General features: G+C 38.7%; 1 pseudogene; it reads left to right on the top strand.

Moving 5' to 3' along the window:
* Positions 1 to 11,991: 11,991 nt before the first annotated feature.
* On the top strand, positions 11,992 to 12,742 carry Rps6-ps12 (ribosomal protein S6, pseudogene 12; annotated as a pseudogene).
* Positions 12,743 to 12,973: the final 231 nt, after the last annotated feature.

Below are 12,973 nucleotides of genomic sequence, written 5' to 3'. Positions count from 1 at the left end.
TACTCTCCACCATCATTAATTTTCATTGATTCTTTGTCTAGACCTATGATCCCATGAAATTTTCCTTCTTCCATTTTAGTGTGTCTTTTATCATTGTTCATACCTTATTTATTCAGAGCCTCTTTCACAGCAGAATTCCTATTCTGTCTCTTATAGTCTTTCTACCCCCTCATCTTTTTTTTTTAAGATTTATTTCTTTATTGTATAAAAGTGCACTGTAGCTGCCTTCAGACACACCAGAAGAGGGCACCAGATCCCATTACAGATGGTTGTGAGCCACCATGTGGTTGCTGGGATTTGAACTCAGGACTTCTGGAAGAGCAGTCAGTGTTCTTAACCTCTGAGCCCTCTCTATAGTCTCCCCACCCCCTACATTTATGATGTTCCCTGAGCCATAGATGGAGCAGATGAGAATTAGATGTGTCGTTAGACCTGAACTCTCCACAATCTGTTGATATCTCCATGGTGTCTAGTTGTAGCTTTCTGCAACTTGTTAAAAAGATAGGCTTCTTCCATGAGGGGTGGTAACCATACTTACCTATGGATATATGAGTAAGATTTAGAAAATAGCAAGGAATTATGCTGGTCTATTAAGAAGACAGTAGTAAGTACTTTTATAACCATACATGCTACCAGGTTTTCAGTTCCAGGCATGATTTCCTTCCGGTTTACTGGGTCTCAAGTCCAAGTAGAGAACTGTTGGTTATGACCAACATGCACATGCCACTTATTACACCTTTATCAGTTTTCATTCTGGTTATTTTTGTCATTCTTAAGTGTCATAAATGAATAGGACAATCTGTGACTTATATAGTCTTAGTATTTTTAGGTGCAAGGAGAGTTAGACTGCAGAAAAAACACTTTCAGATTAAATCCAGACCGAATCCTTCAAGTCTTATGTCCTGTGTGTGCAGTGTATTCAGCAATATGTTTTATTTAAAAAAAACACAAAGATTTCAGAATAAAACTTATTTATGAACTGGCTTTGGAAACATATTCACTTACAATATCTTTAAAAGATTTGGATTAATTTCCTATAAATTTGACTTTTATAGATGTTATTTTTAGTAAATCATACATGTAGTATAGAAACAGGAGGATGGTCTGGGTCTTAAACCTCAATAATCATAATTTCATTGGCAGCACAAAAGAAAGGATCATCTTTAATCTTCCTTATTCAGCGTCACAGTTATATGACAAAGAACCCAGAATACCATCTAGCATGTAATGGGAGAAATGAAATTAAATTGGGACCAACATTTCCAAGATGGTTTGACCAATTCAGACTTGTATTAGTAATGAGACATACTTCATGTTTTTTGATGGTACTCCTAAGCAGTTTTAATAACATCTATTTTTACCCTCACTGGAGATTGGGTTAAGAAACATCTTACAGTGAGCCATTAAACACATTCATTGTCAGTAAGAAACAGCTCAGGAATTATTGATATATTCACTGCTCAATTAGAAGTTGCTTCTCCCTGAAGAAGAAGAAAAAGATGGTTGAATCCAGGTTTATATTCTATTCTGTGATTCTAATAACATCTTCTCTCTGGAACAGTTTCCATAATTTAGCTTTGTACCATTCGGTGCTTTGTTCTTTATCATTTCTACTGGGGCACTAACAGTTACCTGTATTGTTTCAATGTTCAGTGTGCTGTGTCATCAACCACAATCTAATTAGGAACCACTTTGCGACTTTTAAACAGCATGGATGTAATTCAAGGTAATTATTATGCATGAAAATGAAATTGGTAAGAACCAAAGAGAAGATGATATGTTTGTCACAGCACCATTCTTGTAGCCTAGAAAGATCGACGATGTAAGTTATAACTTGGATGAGGAGCAAGGGTCAACTGATGGAGACTGGAGCTAAATCAAACCTGTCAAGCAATGAAAGATGGCAATGAGGTGGGGGGTCACAGAGGAGAATTAATTTCCAAGTTGCAGCCTGAAGCAGAGACAGAGAGCCTTGACTTCTTCTTCCCTCTGTTCAATCTTTTGCAACTGTATTCAGTTGTCAAAATTCAGATCCCTTGAGCTTGTATCCCTGAGTAACTGTACAGGATATAGTTTCCTCTCATAAAACAGATATGAGATGAAAAAGGCAGACAATTCAGGTGACATGCCCAAGCTCTCTGTCACACAGCAACAGTGGTTACTTACACTGTTCCCTAAGTTTGGAGCACCTTCTCCAGGGTTTTGTGCACTTTCAACAACTTAATGCTCTATTTTGACGTTTCTATAATTCAAGTCATTTGCTTTTTATTCCTGAGAACTTACAGAGCCATTTGATAGAGGCCATTGGACACTACAAAATTACTTTTAATTTAGAAATTATATAATACAGATTATCATTGTAGATGTTTAGGCATTTAATTTTTAAATAATGTCATTACAATGACATGAAAAGTTTTAAAGTTTTTTGTAAATTCAAAAAAATTAATTAATTCTTTGAAAGTTTAATACAACTTTTATTGATAATATTCACTTCCTTTCCCACTCCAGCTCATTTAATGTCCTCTTCCACACCTTATATATCTAACTGATTCTAAAGATTTAAAAAAATTACTTTTAAAAATGTTGCTTTTCCACATGTATTTGTCATTGAAAGCTCATCTTCTTATTAACACAAAAAGCTGTTGGAATATTCCTAGTTAGAAATGCATAATGCAAAGAGCATGTGACATTTTGTGAAATTTATTTGAAGTTTGCCTTTATATAGGCCTGTCTCTAAAAGATTCCTTAGGATTCAAGAAAATCAAAGTTACTCAAGAGAACCTAAATGCTTAAATCCTTGTCTCTGCTACTGGGATCACATCACTGGATACTCCAGAAAATGAATATGTTCTGAAGTGGATGGAGTGGAAGATTAAATCCCCAAGTTGGGTGAGTATGACATAATAATGCTTGACAAGTTCTTAAAGAGTTTAAACAGTAATCAAAGGAGAAAATGGCTTTCTGTAGCATAAGAACATAGAGACTGAAATACAAAAATGGAAACATTTGAATGGTTTTCTAGAAATATTTCCTAATGGAGTCATAAATCAGAATTTTTTTTGGAGGGTGTATAGAGAAATGGATGGAGCTGAGGCATTCAAAGTAAGTAAAAAGAGCAAAGAATATACTATGGAAATATACCTAAGAAGTCAGCCATTTGGGCTTTTAGTTCCTACTAGAATTGGTTGTTACATTTACATAGTAATATATCATGGACTACATATATCTATATAATTTTTTCAATTCTTAGTGAGCAGTTATATTTAGAGAGCTTAAAAAACAGCTTGTTGAGAGTGAGGAATAAGAGCCAGGTTGTGGCTGAAATCAATAATTCTGGGTAGAGACTAAGGGGACAAATTTAGAGGTGTATTCCTAGAGCTTGCTGTCAGCTAGTCTAGTTAAGTCAGTGTGACACCCACTAAGAGATTCTGCCTTTAAAAATAAAATGGAGAGCTCCTGAGTAAGAAGATACGGATTTCTGGTCTCCACACATGCATACATACAACTGCATGTATGTGCATGTTTCTTCATGAATAAAAAACACATACACACACACACACACACACACACACACACACACACACACAAACTGTTAAGTGTTAGAGGTCAGTTTCCAACAGCACGGTGCAGGTATATTTATCAGCTTACTTAACTGACTTCTACATTTCAGATCTCCTGCAGTTGACTACTGCCTAGTGGAACATAAATCAGTGTGAGAAACATAGATGCAAATATAGTTGATTCTTTTTTTTTACTACTCAGAAGAACAGAGTACACAGAAAAGTTTGGCTATAAGATATCCAAATTTGGAATAACAAAAAACCCAAGATAACAAAAACTATACTCAACAATAAAATAACTTCTGGGGGAATAACCATCCCTGACTTCAAGCAGTATTACAGAGCAATAGTCATAAAAACTATATGGTATTGGTACAGAGACAGACAGATAGATCAGTGGAACAGAACTGAAGACCCAGAAATGAACCCTCACACCTATGGTCACTTGATTTTTGACAAAGGATCTAAAACTATCCAAAGAAAGAAAGATAGCATTTTCAACAAATGGTGCTGGTTCAACTGGAGGTCAGAATGTAGAAGAATGCAAATCAATCCATTTTTATCACCATGTACAAAGCTTAAGTTAAGTGGATCAAGGACCACCACATCAAACCAGATACACTCAAACTAACAGAAGAAAAAGTGGGGTCTCGAACACATGGGCACTGGGGAAAATTTCCTGAACAAAACACAAATGGCTTATGCTCTAGGATCAAGAATCAACAAATGGGACCTCATAAAACTGCAAAGCTTTTTTAAATCAAAAGACACTGTAATTAGGACAAAGCGGCAAGGAATAGATTGGGAAAATATCTTTACCAATTCTACAACTGATAAAGGGCTAATATCCAAAATATACAAAGTACTCAAGAAGTTAGACTGCAGAGAGCCAAATAACCCTATTAAAAATGGGGTACAGAGCTAAACAAAACATTCTCAGCTGAGGATTATAGAATGGCCAAAAAGCACCGAAAGAAATGTTCAACATCCTTAGTCATCAGGGAAATGCAAATCAAAATAACCCTGAGATTCCACCCCACACCAGTCAGAATGACTAAGATAAAAAACTCAGGTGACAGCAGATGCTGGCAAGGATGTGGAGAAAGAGGAACACTCCTCCATTGTTGGTGGGATTGCAGACTGGTAAAACCATTCTGGAAATCAGTCTGGAGGTTCCTCAGAAAATTGGACATTACACTGCCTGAGGACCCAGCTATATCTGTCTTGGGCATATACCCAAAAGATGTGCCAACATACAACAAAGACACATGCTCCACTATGTTCATAACAGCCTTATTTAGAATAGCCAGAAGCTGGAAAGAACCCAGATGCCCTTCAACAGAGGAATGGATTCAAAAAATGGTACATCTACATAATGGAGTACTACTCAGCTATCAAAAACATTGACTTCATGAAATTCATAGGCAAATGGAATGAACTAGAAAATATTATCCTGAGTGAGGTTACTCAATCACAGAAAAACACACTTGGTATGCACTCACTGATAAGTGGATATTAGTCAAAAAGCTCAAATTACCCAAGATGCAATCTACAGACCACAGGAAGCTCAAGAAGAAGGATGACCAAAATGCAGATCCTCCCACTTCTTAAAAGGGAGAAATATGCCCTGGGAGGGGATATGGAAGCAAAGTTTAGAGCAGCGACTCAAGGAATGGCCATTCAGAGCCTGACACACATGTGGCCCATATATATATACAGCCACCAAAACTAGGTAAGATTGATGAAGCTAAAAAATGCATGTGGAAAGGGACTGGATATAGATCTCTCCTGAGAGAAACATCCAGAGCATGTCTAATACAGAGGTCAATGCTAGGAGGAAACCACTGAACTGAGAATAGGACCCCCTTGGGGGGAATTAGAGGAAGTATTGAAAGAGTTGAAGGAGCTTGCAACCCCATAAAAACAATAATGCCAACCAACCAGAGCTTCCAGGGACTAAACCACTACCGAAAGACTATACATGGACTGACCCAGGACTCCAACTGCATATGTAGCAGAGAATAGCCTTGTTGTGGCTCCAGTGGAAGGGAAAGCCCTTGGTCCTGCCAAGGTTGGGCCCACAGTGCAGGGGAATATGGGGGGGCAACAAGGGGGATGTATAGGGGGATTCCCCGTATGGGGGAGTGAGAGGGGAGGGAATGGGGGCTTATGGACAGGAATCTGGAAGGGGAATAACATTTGAAATGTAAGTAAAGAAATATATAATAAAAAAATTAAGAAAAAAGGTACCCGAATTGTTTTGCATTGTTGGGAACAACAACAACAAAAACCAAAACCAAAAACAACAGCAAAAAGCCAACAACAAAAAAAAAACACACACACAATTATTGAGTACAAATAAACAACTTGGATGCATATTAACCCTGTCCCTGCATACAGCATATATCTTAAGCCAACCTTACAGGTTTATCTGAAACAGTCTTTTGAGTAATCTCTTGTATATGTTCCTTAGACTAACTCTGGACTCAGGGAATCTGATGTTTTAGGTTGATTCTCAGCTCAATAAGGTCTAAATTCAACTTGGAGACAAACTTCCTATGAGCTACTTTCCAGATTTGAAATGTGAATGTTACTCTTCCCTTGGCTGGTATCCCAGGTAGAATGGAAAGGAGAAAACAAGCTATGTACCAGCACTGTTTGCTCCCAGTTTCTGAGCTTGGTCATGTGACTTGATCTGGCCAATAGAACTGTCCTGAAGTAACAATCTACTTTCTTCTGGAGATTTTAAGATCCAGCACATTTATTTTTGGCAACATCTTTCCTCTGCCTCTGTGAACTACAAGTTCACAGCTCTTTGTTAGTCTAGATCCTAAAGTGAGGAGAGTAGGTAATAATAGGAAACAGAATCTACATAATCTGTAATGGATATGTAAGAGTACAGAACATGTAGGCTACTCTAACTCTAGAATTTGAGATTTATTGGTCACCTGTAGCATTGTCCTGACTGACATGTCTAAATCCATCAATGTAGACCATCGGCAGTCATATTCTCGGTATGGTTTTGCAAACTTTTCTACATTAGGTCATTTCTCCTGGGTCCCAAGCTACTCCTGAGTGAGAGTTCATTTCTAGTCATTTAACAATTATCCTTGACAAATTTAAGGCTTTTTGTCCATTTTTCCATTTCCAAGATTGACAAAGTCCTGAAACCCTGACCATTTGCACATCAGCCCATTTACTTCATTTTCTCTGGTTCTGAAGACTCCAATCTTTCTATTGTTAATGTTCATGAAAATATTAAACAACATACAATTTCCCACGTGGTCATTCTTAATGTTTCCTTGGAGCCTTATCAATCTATCATTACTCTTTTAGGTTCAAAGGTTTAAGCTACTTAGTGGTTTTTTTTTAAAGATCTGACTCAAAGCATTCAAAGATAAGTAAAATCATAGAAAAATGAAACTGTTGGATTAGGAGGATATCACTTTAAGTGGTCTAAAATCTTATTTGCATCTAGTCAGCTAGAAGCAGGCTAGAAAACCATACAATCATATATTTGGGTTTGGGTATCAGTGTGTAATTTCGGGGGGAGGGTATGGGAAGTTTACTTACCTAATTGTGTTAAACTTAGTCTTGTATTAGCATAATGGCTTTGTGTTTCCTGAGCATGGCTCTGTGACCAGTGAGAGGCAGGTGGCTTGGGATTAAATTTGGAACATAACCAACGTACAATAAAATGTCAACTATCTATCTGGAACATTAAGGAAATGACTTGTACTGGATACAAAGTTCACGTGGATAAAAATAGGTTCATTTTAAACTATTTTTGGTGAACATCTTTGAAAATGTATATATACTTCCCTGACTTATTAAATAGAACATTCTAATTTGATCTCTCCCTGATGACTCAATCATGAATTATTCTAGCAGGCTCTAATAGAGCTTCAGCGTACAGGGTTCCGTGTTTGAACATGTCAGAGGTCCAGTTTAGAGTTCTGGTATCATCTTTTCTGAGATTTCTGTCCTCACTATCAACTATCTGGCTTCTAGCCATGGCTTTTTGGTCCTGTCAGAGTATGTCTCTGCATCCTCAAACTGAGAAACCAGACAGTTACACTTGTTAAAGTTGAACCAAACGTGGCCCCAGGAACTCTCCTGTGTTGGAAAATAGTACCTAAACTTTGTTTTTTTGGCCCATTCTTATCTCTATGTTTCTTGATTTCTCAAAACCACAGAACTTCTAGGTTTCCTGACTATCATTAGTCTGTTTTGAATAGAGATGATATGATTTGAGGCACGGTGTCATAGCTAGATGAGGTCAAGTCTTGCTATAACAGCCTATCTCTGAACACTTTGTGCTATTTGGAATGTTTCCACATTTGTTTCTAGAAACCCATTTTGCCATCCTGTTAGTGTTACATCAATTTACAGAATAGATGTAAGGTGTCTTCAACTATTTTTCAAACTAAGAGAGTTTAAGGCTGAGGTTAGGGGCTCAATCAGTAAAATGCCTGCTGCACAAGCTCAAGGACCAGAGTTTATACCCACATCAAAGAGGGACATAGACTGTTTCTGCAACCTCGATGCTAGAGAGGACGGAAGACACAGGCCAATTGGTGGAGCTCATCAGCCAGCCAGTGCATCCAAATCAATGAACTCCAGGTTCAGTGGGACACCCTGTTTCAAAAAGTAAGACAGAGGCCTGTCCTGATGGCTTACTAGGTAAGGGTACTTGCCCCCAAGTTGATTTCAGTCCTAGAACTCATAAGTTGGAAGAAACAAATGAACTTTCACAAATTTTCTTCTGGTCTCAATAGTTACTCGATGACATGCATGTTTGAGTGCAGGAATGCAACATATGCACACTTACGAAATGAATAAATACAAATGTAATTAATTTTTTAAATGTAAAGTATGATTGAGCAAGATCTCTATCTCCTATCTGTGTCTGGCCTTTAGACACTAATATATATGTATACATATGCCTACACACATGTATGTGAACGGGTACTTAAATCACACGCGCGCGCACACACACACACACACAAATACACACAGTTTTTAATTTAATAAAAAGTCTTGTTCACATAGGGAATATTGCCTTTCTAAACATTTGTCCTTTCTTTTTCCAGGTTGTTTACTTTTGTGAAAATATCCTAAATCTATCCCACTTACTTGACTTATTGGTGCCTAAGACAAATCACTCTTACAGTAGTATCCTTCTCCCATATAGTTTATGGAGTGCATCCTAAGAGTAAAGGGTAAAAGGGGCATATATAAAGGTGACAAGAATGGGTGAGACAGACAAAAACCATTCAGGGAGAGATTTCTAGACATAGTCCTTCCAGTACTAGTATAAATTTTTCAAAGCTGTCTATTGTCAGTTATAGAACTTTACATTCCCCAAGTCCCTGGAAGTTAACACATCTGTGATATGAGGGAAGTGACTTCTGCCAGCATCAGTTGTGCTTGTGCAGGGCCAAGAGAGCAGTGTTTGGCTACACATAGATGAGAAGACACGCCTCCTTTCCATTCTTGCCCAGACAGATGTGGAAGATATGATTTATTACATGAAGCGGAGACATTTTGCATGGCTGTAATTACCCAAGACATCTCAAACAGCTTTATGCCCCCTTCTCCTCTGTGGTGCGTTGCAACCTATGGCACTTCCGCTGCAATTGGAGAGAGCAGAAAACATGTGTTTACAGTTACTAGAGAGGCAGTGCAGGAGGATATAGTCTCATAAGCCTGACTGGGATAGGGGCATGAGAGGCCATGCATAGCATGAAAGGAAACCACCGTAAAATGAAAACCAGTCATCATTCCCATGTGATCGACTTGTTGGCAGACTTGCCCTCTGGGGCCACCTTCTGGAGTACAGACCTTAGCAGAAGATGGAGGGCAGAGGAGCTGCCAGAAAATTAACTCTACTTGAGTCTATTTTATGTATCAGGAAAGCCAATAGTTTGCTTCATCTGCCCAGTCTATCGCTGGATATTCCATCTCTTTGCCCATTCTTCTATGCCCTCCCCCTTCCTTCCATGTAGAAACCAGAAAAATCCCCCAAGTCTGCACACATGGTCATATTACTCATGTCTTAAATCCTTTCCTGTATGTGCCCTTGTAGGCCCTGCATAATCATAAACAGATGCCTTCCCATTTCTCAAGTGACATGCCCTGTCTCTTCCTCCTAGCTCCCATACATTCTTCACACTTTTGTCACAAGAGCCAGAGAATTGTAATCTGTATACATTTTGCTTCTATGGCTTTGAGTAAGTTGAACTTTTCCTTTTCTCTTGGTCGATTGTTCAAGGGCTTTGATCTTAATCCTCTTCTCCCAGGAAACCTCACCTTTAGAGACTACTTAGTCCCTCTGCTAAAGACCCCTCACTATCACCCTTCCTACACCCTGATCAATGTTTTATGTATCTGTGGTCTTGTTCCTCTGGGATCACGATTACTACTGGTGACTACTTGTTGATACTATTTTATCTGGAAAATGGGTAGCTGTGATCTGTTGTACCTTACTGGTAAGGTTGAAATCGATCATAACCAGATAGAGCCTCTGAGCTTGGCACAAAACAGAAGATTCCCTTTTCTTAGTCAGCCTTCCTATTCTGCTTGATCTGGGGAGCCTGACACCCAAACTTCTACCTGAGGAACGTCACATAGTCCTTGGTAAACCTACAAATTGAACTTCCTCTTATCCAATAAGAACACGCCCAGCAAGTACCTGGAAGTTTTGGAAAGCATCTCCATACAAATGAGCCATTCCCAGTACTTTAAGTTCTAGCCAATAATTCCACTCACCCTGAAAACTCCTTCCCATTCTGAAAAGTGATATATAGCCCTTGCCTACTATGAATAAACACCAGCTGTTCTCCTCTATCTCCCAGACACTTCATTCGCCCAGCCTGGTGTACTTAAGTTCCTGGACACTCTGAAGGAGAAAGAGCATACCTGGCATCACAGTTGGTCCTAAGAAAAGCACACATATGAAAGCACATCTACTTGCTTAACAGTTAAAGTGCTTTGTGGCATTTTATGTTTGCATGATGTTCCACCTCTCCCCTTCCTGGTTACTGAGATTTGCTGACCTTTATGAAGTATGTGTTGGTCTACTTTCTGCTGCTTGACTTATCAATGAGCCCTTCTAGGTGACACTTTTTTTCAATGTTATCTTACCTTTATCACAAACCCTCTTTTGGCTCATACTGACTTTTCAGAAACTACCGTGTCTTAGAGAAGACAGTGCTGTCTTTAAATGATCATTAAAATTATTTTGATTGGGTATATGCATTTGTACCTCATTTTGGGCATGTGCATGTGAGTGAAGGTGCCTGTGTAGGGCAGGAGGGTTGGACCTCACTGCTAGAGGAGAAGTTACAAGCAGTTGTGAACTGCTTGATGTGAGTGCTGGGATTCAAACTCGAGTTCTCTGAAACAGCAGTGAGCACATTCTCAATCATTGAACCATCTCCTAGCTCTTAAATGACCAACTAAAAGATTTAAAGAAGTGATTTAGAACATTGGTAGGATTCTTTTCAAGGGCTGTAGAGATGGCTCAGTGGTTAAGAGCAGTGACTGCTCTCTCAGAGGTCCTGAGTTCAATTCCCAGCAACCATATGGTGGCTCACAGCCATCTTACAAATGGAAATGGGATCCAATACCCTCTTCTGGTGGATTGGAAGAGAGCAACAGTGTACTCATATACATATAAATAATAAATAGATATCCTATAGAAGAAAGGAAGGGTGATGGGATAGGGGGTTTATGTCTGGGGAAACCAGGAAAGGGAATAACATTTGAAATGTAAATAAAAAAATCCAATAGAAGGAAAGAAAGAAAGAAAGGAAGGAAGGAAGAAAGAAAGAAAGAAAGTGCCCCTGTACATAGGGGGACTCTTTGCAAAATAAGTAAATAAATAAATAAAGTTCCATTGTTTTAAATAAATAAATAAATAAAAACGGAAGTACTTACAAGACTAAAAAGTAAACAAAAGAGAATACTTTGTGACATTCTGTCACAGAATTAGACAAAAAGTTTGGAATGAGATAAGTAAGCTGAATACTCACAGTTCCTTGACTCTTTCCTAGTTCCTTTTCAAATGAACTCCAATAGAGATCAGACTGTATAAATGTAGGTGCAGTAAGGACTCTATCTTTCCACTTCAAAAGTGTACATATGACATCATGCCTTCCCAATGGAGACTGCCATTACACCATCCAAGGAACTGGGGGAGGAATAATCACATAATTAGGTAGCCAGAATACATGAGTTGGTGAAAAAATAAAACACTGATCCGAAGAAGAAAAATCGGTTACCTCTGTTTTATTACGCTCTTGCATTATTGCACGATGTAGTGATTTGATAAAATTTGGCATACTAAAAAGTACCAATAGCTACTTTGATAAGAATGTACCTGGTTGTTCTTTTTCGTGACTCTTCCTGGGCAATCGGCTGTATCAAGATGAAGCTGAATATCTCCTTCCCCACCCCTGGCTGTCAGAAAGTCACAGAAGTGGATGACGAATGCAAACTTCGTACATTCTATGAGAAGCACATGGCCACAGAAGTAGCTGCTGATGCTCTTAGTGAAGAGTGGAAGGATTCTGTGGTCTGGATCAGCCGTGGGAACGACAGACAAGGTTTTCCCACGAAGCAAGGCCTTTGGATCCAAGGCAGAGTGTGCCGGCTGTTGACTAAAGGGCATTCTTGTTATAGACCAAGGAGAACTGGAGAGAGGAAGCACAAAGTCAGTTCGTGGACTCATTGTGGATGCCAACCTGAGTGTTCTCAGCTTGGTTAGTGTCAGAAAAGGAGAGAAGGATATTCCAGGACTGACAGATACTACTGTGCCTCGCCGGTTGGGACCTAAAAGAGCTAGTAGAATCTGAAAGCTTTTTTAATCTCTCCAGAGATGATGATGTCCACCAATATGTTGTCAGAAAGCCCTTAAACAAAGAAGGTAAGAAGTCCAGGACCAAAGTCCACAAGATTCAGCGTCTTGTTACTCCCCGTGTTCCACAACACAAACTCCGACCTGACATATTGCTCTGAAGAAACAACATACTAAGAAAAACAAGGAGGGGGCTGCAGAATACACTAAACTTTTGGCCAAGAGAATGAAGGAGGCCAAAGAAAAGCGCCAGGAACAGATTGCCAAGAGATATAGCCTGTCCTTCCTGAGAGCTTCTACTTCTAAATCTGAGTTCAGTTAAAAGTAAGTTTTTAAGAGTAACAAATAAATAATCAGACCTTGAAAAAAAGAAAAGAACTTGTCTGGTCTGTCAACATGGCTGCAATGACCTCTCATCTGTATTTCAATTTTATAATCTTGAAAATGTGTTGGAGGGAAACAATGACACTCTTAATATGCTTCCTGGCATGAAAATGAATGCTCACTATATACGACCAAGATGGTGATGGTAGTTTTAATGATCTGGTTCTTT

The sequence above is a fragment of the Rattus norvegicus genome, chromosome 3, assembly GCF_021556685.1.
Source record: "Rattus norvegicus strain SHRSP/BbbUtx chromosome 3, alternate assembly SHRSP_T2T, whole genome shotgun sequence".
Classification (NCBI taxonomy): Eukaryota; Metazoa; Chordata; class Mammalia; order Rodentia; family Muridae; genus Rattus; species Rattus norvegicus.
This window is presented reverse-complemented; position numbering and strand designations above follow the sequence as displayed.